The following is a 12,822-nucleotide window of genomic DNA, read 5'->3' on the forward strand; positions in this document are numbered from 1 at the left end:
TTTCTTTCAATGTGTTCTAAGATTGCCCAAAATATGAGACCGATCTGACGTCTACAGCCAGAGTTATTCAACTATCTCATTGTAGACGCACTTGGCAGGAACAATGGGACAGCTGGGGAACAATGAGACACTCTACGAAAATCATCATTTTTCTAGTAAAACATCATGTTTTTGTATTGTTCCATTGCAGGTGACTTGCCTTGAACATTTTAGAGCAATTTTGCCAACATTAAACTTTTAATAACAAAAGTTACACTAAAAAGTATTTAAATTTTGTAAAATCCATATATTAATACCAAATAACTTTGTATTTTTGGTTAAATGAAGTTTAAACTATATAAATATGCCAAAAATCATTTTTAATTCATGTTTTGAAAGATTTCCATCGATTTTGAAAAGTTTATCGAAGAAAAATCAAAGTGTCTCATTGTTACCCATGGGCTGAAATGAGTGGGGAACAATGAGACAGTCCTGGATTCTGGGTGTATTCTAAATTTTGGCCAAATCTAATGAAAGGAGATTGTAGCCCAACTCAATCCCTATGGAACGTCGAAAGAAATTTGAAGAAATATTAGTTTTGGTGTAAATGGCAGCCTACGAGCGAAAAAATATTTTTTGTCTTTAATTTACTTTTACACCCTAGAATCAAACATTTATGAATTACTTTTCAAGGGAGCGTCCATAACAAAAGCCACTATTATGGCAGACGTGTATGCAGTAGACACACCTTTCCCCCAAATATGAGCCTGATTGGTTGAAACTACGACTTGTGAGAGCCATTTTATCATTGTTCCCCGTGTCTCATTGATGACTACTCTACCCTAATGTGTATGGGATCATCCTAACCAATTTGAAGATGTTACAACTATATATTTTTCCATGTAATTTTGCCCGCTTATTTGAATCTTAAAATATTTCAATCCCGGTTTAAACTAGTAACTAACTAATTGTTGTTTGTCACCAAGATTTTGATGAAAAATGGCTTTAATTTAAAATAAAATTACATGTTCCAAAAAATGTTACTGGCAATTTTTTTGAAACTATTTTTTGCATTTCTTTTTTTGATGACGAATTTGTTTTCTTTGGAATTCCGAGCACGCCATCAAATCGGGCGTCCAATTTTACAAAAAAGTCCCAAATTTTCAAACCATCACCGTTTCAGACTGCAAATGATTGAAAATCACGTCTTTTTCGACTGTTCAAAATTGCCCGACTGTTGCAAAATTGGCCGTGCTCCGTCACGAGTTATCGAAAAATAGGTACACGGAAAACAAATTTGCAGATTTTTTTATCAACTTTTTTTTCACTGAAACTCAATTTCCCAAATTTCGTATTTTTTGATTTTCGAGATTTTTTAAATATGTTTTAGGGGACAAAAATCCGCAACCTTTGAGCCATAGAGAAACATGGTCAAAAAATCTGCAGCCGAGTTATGAATTTTTGAAAAAAATAGTGATTTTTGGAAAAAATCGAAGTTTCATGCAAAAACAAGTTTGACATTATTTTTTAATGCAAAATTAAATTTGCAATCGAAAAATGCTTCACAGATTTTTTGATAAAGGGCTCCGTTTTCAAGATAAAGCCACCGAAAGTTTGATTTTAGCGAAATATTTGCAGTTTTTCAATTTTTAAAAATAGTGACCATGAGTGACCGTTTCTAAAAATATTTTTTTAAAGTTCAGAAAATTTGCAATAAAATTGTCTCAAAGACATTGAAGATTGGACCTCGGGTTGCTGAGATACAGCCGCTTTAAGAAAAAGAAACACGAAAATTGAAGTTTTCTTAATCTCACCAAAACAACCCACCATTTTCTAATGACGATTATTCAGCAAATAATGCTCCGATTTTCAGTTTTAATGCATGAAAAATTCGTGAAATTTTCCGATCTTTTCGAAAAAAATATTTGGAAATTTTTTGAATCAAGACTAGCATTTTAAATGGGCGAAATATTCAATGTTTGGCCCTTTTAAAATGTTATTCTTGATTTAAAAAATTTCAAAATATTTTTTTCGAAAAGATTGGAAAATTTCACGAATGTTTTATGGATTAACATTGATAATCGGACCATTAGTTGCTGAGATATCTTCATTAGAAAATGGTTAGTTGTTTTGGTGAGATTAAGAAAACTTCAATTTTCGTGTTTCTTTTTCTTAAAGCGACTCTATTCCAGCAACCCGAGGTCCAATCTTCAATGTCTCTAAGACAATTTTATAGCAAATTTTTTGAACTTTTCAAAAGAAATATTTTTAGAAATGGTCACTCATGGTCACTATTTTTAAAAATTGAAAAACTGCAAATATTTCGCTAAAATCAAACTTTCGGTGGCTATATCTTGAAAACGGAGCCCTTTATCAAAAAATCTGTGAAGTACTTTTCGGTTGCAAATTCAATTTTGCATTAAAAAATAATGTCAAACTTGTTTTTGCATGAAACATCGATATTTTTTCAAAAATCACTGTTTTTCCATAAATTCATAACTCGGTGGCAGATTTTTTGACCATGTTTTTGTCCCCTTAAACATATCAAAAAATCTCGAAAATCAAAAAATACGTATTTTGGGAAACTGAGTGTTAGCAAAAAAAAAGTTGATAAAAAAATCGGCAATTTTTTCTTCCGTGTACCTATTTTTTTCTCAATTGTCCTCAACAATACCTACAACTTTGCTGAATTGGTGTCTTCTTCATTGATCAGAAAATTCACTCAAAAGTTACAGCTGTTTGAATATTTACATACCATTTTTGTATGGACAGCAGCCAAAATTGTATGGAGACTTGTATGGGTGACCCAATGACGCAAAATAGCTTATTTGGTCATAGGGAAGGCCCCCACATTAGGTCAAATAAAAAAATACAAAAAATAAAAATGATCGAAATCGGCCGATTTCGTAGAGAGTTGTTATTATCTGAGATCTGTTCTTATTTTTGTGATCGTTTGTTGATTGTTATATGTTGAAAATCATGCATCATTATCTATTAAAATATTTAAGAGTTTTATAACAGATTTGAGTATGACTAAACTTTTTAAAAACAGCAAAATTTTCAAAATATTCTAAAGATTCTTGATTCGCTGAATTTTATGATCAATTTTAAATTGAATTCTTTTGATTGTTTGGTACATCTAATAACATGAGCATTGGAAAACTTTTTTTAATGCTTTTCTAATCATAACACAACCGACCTACTTCTTGTCCAAAAGCTGTCATCATCTGCTCAAACCACCCTCAACATTTCAAAACGTTGATTGAGCGATAAACATCCCATCCACAGGTCCACTTCAAATTGGCACCAAAGTTAAAACGGCCACTTTGCGACTCGCTGCTCTCCAAATCGTCATCTCATCACCTGAAGTACGTCCGGCGCTGCTTTTTTCGCTTGTACGTCACCACCAAAGCCGGTCAAACCGACCATCGCCCCCCTCTGATGAATGCCAAGGTTTGTTCCGTCTGATGCGGTCCAAACCGGGCTACAAAGATAATTTACATTTTACAACCTTGCAAATTCAAGTACTGCCATCTAGTGCTGGTTGAGGTATGCTAGCGAAAAAAAAAACCCCGAGCTCATACAGTGTAGGAGAAAGACCGCCAACTTGGGACAGAGAGAAATAAAAAAAATAAACGGTAACAACTTGCCAAGTCACCGTCCACGAAGCCCAGCGTCCACCAAGCCAACCGCGAAAACTTATTTGCACTTATTTCACTTTCTTCTCGCGGGAGATATCGCTGGGGGCCAGATGTTGCCTCAGCTTCAACTTCAATTTGCACACCGTTTAGGCACCCAACAACGTGTTTACGATCACCAACCCCCGACTTCCAGAAGCAGCAGCCGCAACCAGCTTGAATTTCATCTTTTTTTTTTCGTTTCTTTCTTTTCTTCCAATCAGGTGAGCATAAATCACGTGCCAATAAATCAAATCACCCCTTGTTGGGGGGAAGACGCGGACGCCGCACCATCCGACCAAGCTTAAATATATCCAAAGAAGATTGGAGTTAATTAAAAAATTAGAAAAATTCCACTGAACCAGATAAGTACGGACCCCTCTCCTCACCCAAGATGGGCACCCTGGAATGTGGCCCGGCAATCTGGTCGATGGCTAATGGTGCAATTTGTTGGTTAGTTAGTGATGTGATATGGCCTTGGACACGTGCTTCTGCAGCTGTTGGACGAGATGAAAGTTATGTGTCACTGATGTGCCGTTGATAAGCTGGCTCGGGTTGACATATCCGTCCGATGTCAGGGGGGTCTGGCGATGAAAAGTAGCCGATGTATTAACCCTCTACCGCTTAATCTTTTTTTTGATTTTTTTTTATTTTTCCCGTGTTCAGGAGGGCATTAGGAGCAACTTTGGTTCTACGAAAACTTTGCTTCTCTTGTTTTATGTTTTTCTTGTTTTATGTGTAGTATATTAATTTGCATTTATCTTGTTTAGTTTATTTATGTTTTGGATAGTATTTGGCCTATGTTACCACTTCCTATCATTACATTTTGTCATTTTAATTATTTCATGTTTTTGCAGAAGCTTCTTAAATTTTATGCATGTTTTTGGCACCATTATCATTTAGATAGTAAAAAAATGCGTAGAGGCATAGTCTAGGACTCTAAAAAACTAAAGCATACTTCTTCTTACTTAAAAATAAGGAAATGTTAGAAAAAACACAGCCAAAGTTGACCCCTTAAAAAATGGCCTTTTAGACAATGTTTTCTAAAATATCACACATTTTTTCAAATCAAATTTACATCCGTAAAATTTTCTAAAATTTTAAGATTCCTTCTTTTTAATGCTTTTTATAGATCAAAAATTGGTGGCATAATCGGTTTTTGGCGATTTTTTTTTTAAGATCGAAGCCCATCTCAAGCGGGGTTGGGTTGTAGAGGGTTAAAAGAATTGTGGGATCACGAGCAAATATTATGAAAAGATAAAATGATAAAATGATAAAATGATAAAATGATAAAATGATAAAATGATAAAATGATAAAATGATAACATGATAAAATGATAACATGATAAAATGATAAAATGATAAAATGATAAAATGATAAAATGATAAAATGATAAAATGATAAAATGATAAAATGATAAAATGATAAAATGATAAAATGATAAAATGATAAAATGATAAAATGATAAAATGATAAAATGATAAAATGATAAAATGATAAAATGATAAAATGATAAAATGATAAAATGATAAAATGATAAAATGATAAAATGATAAAATGATAAAATGATAAAATGATAAAATGATAAAATGATAAAATGATTAAATGATTAAATGATAAAATGATAAAATGATAAAATGATAAAATGATAAAATGATAAAATGATAAAATGATAAAATGATAAAATGATAAAATGATAAAATGATAAAATGATATGTTTTATGTTTTATGTTTTATGTTTTATGTTTTATGTTTTATGTTTTATGTTTTATGTTTTATGTTTTATGTTTTATGTTTTATGTTTTATGTTTTATGTTTTATGTTTTATGTTTTATGTTTTATGTTTTATGTTTTATGTTTTATGTTTTATGTTTATGTTTATGTTTTATGTTTATGTTTATGTTTATGTTTTATGTTTTATGTTTTATGTTTTATGTTTTATGTTTTATGTTTATGTTTATGTTTTATGTTTATGTTTTATGTTTTATGTTTTATGTTTTATGTTTTATGTTTTATGTTTTATGTTTTATGTTTGATGTTTGATGTTTGATGTTTTATGTTTTATGGTTTATGTTTTATGTTTTATGTTTTATGTTTTATGTTTTATGTTTTATGTTTTATGTTTTATGTTTTATGTTTTATGTTTTATGTTTTATGTTTTATGTTTTATGTTTTATGTTTTATGTTTTATGTTTTATGTTTTATGTTTTATGTTTGATGTTTGATGTTTGATGTTTGATGTTTGATGTTTTATGTTTTATGGTTTATGTTTTATGTTTTATGTTTTATGTTTTATGTTTTATGTTTTATGTTTTATGTTTTATGTTTTATGTTTTATGTTTTATGTTTTATGTTTTATGTTTTATGTTTTATGTTTTATGTTTTATGTTTTATGTTTTATGTTTTATGTTTTATGTTTTATGTTTTATGTTTTATGTTTTATGTTTTATGTTTTATGTTTTATGTTTTATGTTTTATGTTTATGTTTATGTTTTATGTTTTATGTTTTATGTTTTATGTTTTATGTTTATGTTTTATGTTTTATGTTTTATGTTTTATGTTTTATGTTTATGTTTTATGTTTATGTTTATGTTTATGTTTTATGTTTTATGTTTTATGTTTTATGTTTTATGTTTTATGTTTTATGTTTTATGTTTTATGTTTTATGTTTTATGTTTTATGTTTTATGTTTTATGTTTTATGTTTTATGTTTTATGTTTTATGTTTTATGTTTTATGTTTATGTTTTATGTTTTATGTTTTATGTTTTATGTTTTATGTTTTATGTTTTATGTTTTATGTTTTATGTTTTATGTTTATGTTTTATGTTTTATGTTTTATGTTTTATGTTTTATGTTTTATGTTTTATGTTTTATGTTTTATGTTTTATGTTTTGTTTTATGTTTATATTTTATGTTTTATGTTTTATGTTTTATGTTTTATGTTTTATGTTTATGTTTTATGTTTTATGTTTTATGTTTTATGTTTTATGTTTTATGTTTTATGTTTTATGTTTTATGTTTTATGTTTTATGTTTTATGTTTTATGTTTTATGTTTTATGTTTTATGTTTTATGTTTTATGTTTTATGTTTTATGTTTTATGTTTTATGTTTTATGTTTTATGTTTTATGTTTTATGTTTTATGTTTTATGTTTTAGTTTTTAGTTTTTAGTTTTTAGTTTTTAGTTTTTAGTTTTAGTTTTTAGTTTTTAGTTTTTAGTTTTTAGTTTTTAGTTTTTAGTTTTAGTTTTTAGTTTTTAGTTTTTAGTTTTTAGTTTTTAGTTTTTAGTTTTTAGTTTTTAGTTTTTAGTTTTAGTTTTTAGTTTTTAGTTTTTAGTTTTTAGTTTTTAGTTTTTAGTTTTAGTTTTTAGTTTTAGTTTTTAGTTTTTAGTTTTTAGTTTTTAGTTTTTAGTTTTTAGTTTTAGTTTTTAGTTTTTAGTTTTAGTTTTTAGTTTTTAGTTTTTAGTTTTTAGTTTTTAGTTTTTAGTTTTTAGTTTTTAGTTTTTAGTTTTTAGTTTTTAGTTTTTAGTTTTTAGTTTTTAGTTTTTAGTTTTTAGTTTTTAGTTTTTAGTTTTAGTTTTTAGTTTTTAGTTTTTAGTTTTTAGTTTTAGTTTTTAGTTTTTAGTTTTTAGTTTTTAGTTTTTAGTTTTTAGTTTTTAGTTTTTAGTTTTTAGTTTTTATTTTTAGTTTTTAGTTTTTAGTTTTTAGTTTTTAGTTTTTAGTTTTTAGTTTTTAGTTTTTAGTTTTTAGTTTTTAGTTTTAGTTTTTAGTTTTTAGTTTTTAGTTTTTAGTTTTTAGTTTTTAGTTTTTAGTTTTTAGTTTTTAGTTTTTAGTTTTTAGTTTTTAGTTTTTAGTTTTTAGTTTTTAGTTTTTAGTTTTTAGTTTTAGTTTTTAGTTTTTAGTTTTTAGTTTTTAGTTTTTAGTTTTTAGTTTTTAGTTTTTAGTTTTTAGTTTTTAGTTTTTAGTTTTTAGTTTTTAGTTTTTAGTTTTAGTTTTTAGTTTTAGTTTTTAGTTTTAGTTTTTAGTTTTTAGTTTTTAGTTTTTAGTTTTTAGTTTTTAGTTTTAGTTTTTAGTTTTTAGTTTTTAGTTTTTAGTTTTTAGTTTTTAGTTTTTAGTTTTTAGTTTTTAGTTTTTAGTTTTTAGTTTTTAGTTTTTAGTTTTTAGTTTTTAGTTTTTAGTTTTTAGTTTTTAGTTTTTAGTTTTTAGTTTTTAGTTTTTAGTTTTTAGTTTTTAGTCGTCCACAGCATCAGTTTACTTTTCCAATGCCTTTCGACAACCAGTTCCAATTCAGTACAACGACGATGTCCAGTAGCATCACTTGGCCGTCACAAAAGAGTGTCCACTGGAGTTGTTAATCCACAATTACTCTCGCCCCGAGCCAGCTCGCGTTTAACAAATTAGGACCACCACCATCAGCAACATGTTGTCACCGAGGGTAAATTTAGTATATTTTGTCTCCGCAGCAGCACCAGCTGTAGAAAGCAATTATTTTTTCCCTTTCATTTCACTTTTACTGGTGGAAACTAGTCACCGACGACAACTCGATTCAACGAATGCGTTGTTGACGATCTTGAAAACTGGAAATGATTTGCCTTCCTTTTATGATAAGCATCCCCCCATCGGGTTAAGTAATGCTAATTTATGGTGATTGTAAAAAGTAAGCAATTTACGACTCATTAGTGGCTGCGCGGTTTTTGGAGCGATTCCCCACGCTGGAAATGGACCACGAAATCGAAATTTCTGAGTTGAACGAACTTTCCAGCCTGCGCGAGAGATTTTATCGCGAAATTCTGTGCAATTGCAACTAATTACCGAGCCCTTGCATTCTGGGCGCCAAATTAGTCGTAACTGTGCAAAACGAAAAAAATAAAGTGCCACTTTTCTCCGCAGATTGTGGTCCGATTAAGTTTCAGCAGGAGGAACTTGCATCTCAGCCATCAATTTCTTTTGCACTGCCCGTCCATTCCCAGAAGTCAGACCCTTTTTGAATGACGGGGCAGAGGTCTCAACGGGATCGTTGACCTCCCGGAAAAGACACAGTCAGAACGATTCATGAGAAATTTCCATGAGACCCAGGAAGGGCGGAAGGCAGAGGAAAACTTTCGCTGTCGTTCATTTCATCATCGTGAGCGAACCCTTGGGGGGAGACATGACACCAAGCCGACATCGCGCTGGAAAAAGAAGTTGGCAGATCTCATCTCTTCTAATGAGGTAAGCGAAGGCTGCGATATGGCAGCACGTGTGGGATTCGACTTGATTGTAGGGTGGTTGCAAAAGGATTTATCAGTTATCTTACAGCTGGTATATTTTTTGTGTGTTTTGTCCACCCTTATAATGTCCACCCTTAACAAATATCGCAGGATCGAGAAAAAAAAAAAGAATGAAATTTTGTATATTCTTAAATCAATATTTATTTTTATCAATTTTGCAAAGTTTAAAGAAAAATAAACTTGAAGATTCGATCAAAATTTAAGTGCCGTTACATGAAAATTATTGAATACTTATGACAATATTGACAATTATGTGCAGCATGAGTGGGTTTGATTCATATGAATATTTGAAAAATTTTGTACAAAACCGGAAATAGTTTTTTTTACTAAATGATTTTTTTGTTGTTAAAACTAGAATAAAATCGTTATCTAACCCACCTTCCTCTCATCTAAAAGGTCCTAATAAAAATAAGTTATGAATAAAACAATTCAAACTACCTACAGACTTTTTGTTCAGCATATACAGACACCACCTTTTTAGAAAATGGTAACCCTCTTGACGGCTTTTTCGTGGCGATCAGACCCGGCCATTTGAGGATAACCTCACCCTTTTTGTAGTCGTTTAAACAGTTTTTTTTTCAAAACTTTTAAAAGACTTAAAAAAACTGTACAATTTTCAATACCAAGCTGTAGGACCTGAAAATTTCCCGGATAGGCCACCTCCGAAGAGAAGAAAAAATCAAAAGCATATGTTTTATCAACATCCCCATACATGGACAGATATTTGTTTAAAATTTGATTCTGAGTCGATAAGTTTAAATGAAGATGGGTCTAGTTGGTCAAATATTAATTCTTTATTTTTTTTTTAAAGTTCATTTTCCAAGTAAAGGCGAAAATCGGTTAGAAGATGACTGTTATACTGAATTATTATGTTACTTTTTTCATCAATTGTTTAAATCATTGTTGAGTTTTTTTTTTGTATTTTCATTTTACATTTTATTTCAACAGTAAACAGTTTGTTTTGATTATGTAAACCAAATATTTATTCATTTTAGTAACCAAACCTAACCTTTAAAACAATTTCTTAATATAGAAGTCAATATAATGATCATTGCTCGAATTTCCATCATTTAACTCTATTAGCAGTCAATCAGTTCACAATTTCGTTTTTAAGCTAATAGAGTTTTGGAGTTCTTTCAACAATGGCTTTCACTTTAACCGATTTTGATGAAATTGGATATTCTTACAACGGAATTGGCAAAAGAAGGAAAACCTTACATAGAAACCTTCGAAATACTAAATTAATTCATTGCAAAATATTGTACAATAATTTGTTATCTGATAAGAATAGTTTTAATATTTTGTTGAAGAGTCAAAACAACAGAATAGTTGCTAAAAAAAGGTTTGAACAAACTCTAAGAAATTATATTTTAATTGTGAGTAGAAGGGTTAAATTAAATATGTTCAAGAATTTCATCATTCATTTTATTATGAAATGTTTCAATAAAAAAATGTTTCGCATATTACACACACAGTAAAAAAAATGATAATATTAAATCTGGGAATGGAGATTGATTTTGAGGCAACAAAAATGTATAATTTGTTTTAGTGTTAGCATCTGGTGAAATTTTCATCAGTTGATGTTGATTTTCACATTTTTACATAGTGCAAACCGGGAATCGCCGAATCCCGGGAATATTTGAAATTGAAAAAAATCGTTTTGGTCTGAAAACTCAGATTTGGTTGTGGAAATAGCTGAACAATTGAATTCTTAGTAATCGATATCAATTTTAAAGCATTAGCAAATTTGTATTCGGCATATATCAATATTTATTTGGCTTATAAGGGAAAATTATTAAAATTTTAGTTTACAAATCCGCAAAATGCCTAGCGCTTTGAATATTTTCCACTAATTTTTGTTTTAATATTTACGTTTAATAATGATTTTAAACTTGAAAAAAAACATATTTCATTTTTTTTTCATTAGACATCGGCATCTGGAGCAAATTAGGACAATAGTAACGAATTAAAGCAGCATAATGATCTGATATTTTTTCAATTTACAACTAATTGTGCACTAATTGTGCACTAATTTTCAAATTTATTACTCAGAAATATCCTGTCCTATTCAGACTGCAGTCCCGATGTACCTCAGTTGGCGGTAGTAACTTAAAGACAGTTTGTAAAATATGTTTTATATAAAACATGAAATTCTAAACTTTTCTAACATTTTACATTCGATGGTTTCATTCTATTTGTTTTCTTTTTTTGTTTTTTTACAGTTTCAATGAAATATTTTAGCTCTTGTAGTCATTTCATATAAAAATATAAAAGAAATATATATATATATATTGATTGTTCGCGCGTGGTTCAGATTTCCAAAAAAGCGTCCACGTGGTTTGTTGATGTTCCCTTAAATTTCTTTGACTATTTTGGTTGAGTACGCCATTTTGTGCAGCCACAAAGTCTCACCTTTTGACCTTCACAGACCCCCAAAATTCTATTTTAATCCTGAGATTTTCAATAAAAACCGAAAAAACTCCGTGCATTTTTGTCACTTTTCATATAAAAGAAGTTTCAATCTTGTCGTGCTATCTTAACACTGTCTGAACATTGATGTAAGTGCGGCAACTGGCCAAAGGTATTTCAGGTTAGAACGCGTTTGACACAGGAACGAGATCGATTACCGTAAACAAAACGTGTTTGTTATTGTTTACATCGCATGCTCATGTTTTTGTTTATTCAAGGTCAAACATTGAAACGATTTTTTCTTGGAACGTCAAAAAGCGACGTACGACAAGTTAGCACGAGGGCGTCTATATCAAAAACTTTGAAAATCTAAACCTTTCCCTTCACAACTGTGCTGCTGTCGACAGGGAAATTCGACGACTTCGATGGTCTGAATGGCAGGAAGCCTCTCCGACCTGGGCAAAGTCGTGACTCTTGTGTAGGGGATTTCACCGGTGTGGCACCTCTGTTTCAGCAGGACTGCACCTTACGGTTCAGCGAAGAAAGCATCCCAAAGTCACGCGAGTGCAGCACAACTTGTTGCCTCACTTCCTCCTATCTTGATTATGTCCCCAGGAAGTACACCGAAGGAATTCCCACTAGAAAATTCAGTTTTAATTTTCCTCCGTGTAGTTTTAAATGGTAGAGGTCACTCCGGGAAGGGCTGCCATCACTTTGGTGGGACAGCGGTGGCAGGGGTGAATGTAACGAACGGATCTTTCCAGATGCGCACCAGTCCACAACGCCGGCTTCTACACAGAGACCGACCGTTTAGGACAGGTTTGAGATCGATGTTGGACGAGCGCGTGTCCTGCAAGTGGGAAAGTTTCACTTTTCATTGAGAGTCAACACAGCAGCTGGGGATCGTCACTGACTGTTCCGCGAGAATCGTGCAGGCTGGGATTGGCAAAGGGTTGAAACTAATGCTAAGGACTGATGGGGGCGAATATTCGTTTTAATATTTTTTGCCAAATTCTTAAAATGTTTAATGATTTTTATGATGACACTACTAGTAAAAGTTCTCGCTGGCAGGTAAAAAAACAAATCAAGGTCAAGAGTAGATGAATACGATGTTTTCATTTGATTAATATTGATGAGTTATTTTTTTCCATTTTCTGACATAAAATTTGCTGTGACATTTTTTATTTAATCTCAAAACACTTTATTACTGCCTCAAATTCCCTCGGTTGCTCAAGATCCACCTGATTCATGGGAACTTTCGCTTTCATCCTTTACGCTATACCTGTACCGTTTTTATCCTCCAGCAAGCCCTAAACCATCGTCAGGTCGTCAGGTGAGAACGCAGGGAAACACTCGCGTAAACTTCACTTTTTTTGCCATCCAGTCATCCGACCAAGTATTTGAAGAAAGTTTCAGCTTCGTGGTGGGTCCCCCAGCGAATTTCTTTTCGTCTCTCAACTTGAACCCACCATATTGGCATGCAATT

The sequence above is a fragment of the Culex quinquefasciatus genome, chromosome 3, assembly GCF_015732765.1.
Source record: "Culex quinquefasciatus strain JHB chromosome 3, VPISU_Cqui_1.0_pri_paternal, whole genome shotgun sequence".
NCBI lineage: Eukaryota > Metazoa > Arthropoda > Insecta > Diptera > Culicidae > Culex > Culex quinquefasciatus.